Below are 1,708 nucleotides of genomic sequence, written 5' to 3'. Positions count from 1 at the left end.
CCCCAACAGGTTATATGCAATTCTGCCCTAATTGCACATGACCTTGTGGCCATTGGGAAGAGCTAGTTCATATAGCCTGGGAAGACTAGGGAGAAGGAACTCTACCCAAGAGGCAATGGGGATGTCATCATCCACGCTGGGGGAAGACTTTCTAATGAAGACATTTTTCAATCATCCACACTTTTGTCAGTAACCTCTCACATAAGCTGTGTAAGTAAGCTCAGTAAACTCATAGTTTTCCCAGGTGAATGTTGATGGAATGAAGCATTGCTTATCCTCTGGAACCTTGTGAGAAGGGATAAATATTTCTTAGTATTCTCAGCAGGAAAAACTTCTCACAAGAGGTGGTAAACTTTTATTGATATTATTATGAAAAGATCACTAAGTAAAAGCAAAGATTAGAAGGACTGAAAATAAAAACATCTTAGTAATGAACAATATTTCCTTATGAAGATTAAGATGCTGGATATTTCCAGAATGGAAAAGAAATCTGGGAGGTGTAGAAAAGTGATGTATGTCTGAGTTAGTGGCTTAAGGCGTATCAAAGATTACACTTACAGAGGACAGGTGAATCTTAAAATTTATAAGGACAAAGTTCACTCAGATCGCTACTTAAATCAATAGAATTATGGATCTCCTCTTGGTATCAACTTAAAATACTGGCTAAAAGAATAAAATACATGCTTAATCAAATATTATTTAAAAGTGTTTGATACTTGCTCAACTTTTATTTAAATATTTTGCAGTAGTAAAAATACCAGACAGGGGTAAGTGAATTCTTGGTGTTCAATAACAGTACATGGACTGATGTGGTCAGAAGGATTAAAGGGGATAAGCTTTCTCTTTACCATCAACTGTTGAGAAGGTCCCAAGGGACTGTGTGGCATCTCTCAAAATGTCCTATAATTGTGGTGAATCACACACTCTCTTGTTAAAGGAGGCCACAGAGACACCACTAGGCGAATTACAACCAACGTCAAATCTACAAAGAGAAGGGTCAACGTAGAGAAAATATTCTCCTCAATGCTTCTAAGCAAAGCCAAAGTCAAGTAAGGCCTTTGACTTTTTCTCACATAGATGGAAAAATGGGCAACAAAAAGGTGAGAGGAGTCAAAGTCCTTTCAAGCCCAAATAACCCCTGAGGAATAGATCTTCAACTGGCTTTGACAATAAAAGGACTGTTATTAATTTTGGTCATCTTCATATTCTTAAACACCCAACATGAAAAATATAGCCAAAAACTAAAATATTTGGTATGTTTCTTTAACAAAGCAAGGAATTGCTCTTCCCAGTCATTAGCTCAAGTCCATATGAGGCGTTATTTAGAAATTTAGCCAAGAGAGATGATCTTACAATTCTTTTAATGTAAAAATGAAATGAGGTTAAATTTCTCTTCTCCCATAGACGCTATCTGAGATGGACCTCAGACTGTGATTCTAGCCACTCCAAAAGCTATCAAAGTGTCTGAAATCATATTCATGGTTCATCAAACTCTTGTCCAGGCTTGGAGGCAAAAAGGAAAAAAAGAGAACAACTGATACATGCTCTTGAGGCCTGTCAAGAGATTCTAATGGACTTTTATTTGAACATATTTCTGTTTCCTTTCTATATTTTATGTATTTATTTCTCTTTTATCTTCTATTATTTTCACTGAATTTTTGAGAATTTCCTATTTTTATTAGATTTAGATACCTCCCCTATCTACACC

This window comes from Nannospalax galili, unplaced genomic scaffold (assembly GCF_000622305.1).
Source record: "Nannospalax galili isolate Female #2095 unplaced genomic scaffold, S.galili_v1.0 scaffold4272, whole genome shotgun sequence".
In the NCBI taxonomy this organism is placed as follows: Eukaryota; Metazoa; Chordata; class Mammalia; order Rodentia; family Spalacidae; genus Nannospalax; species Nannospalax galili.
The sequence above is the reverse complement of the archived record's forward strand: the minus strand, read 5'-3'. Positions refer to the sequence as shown.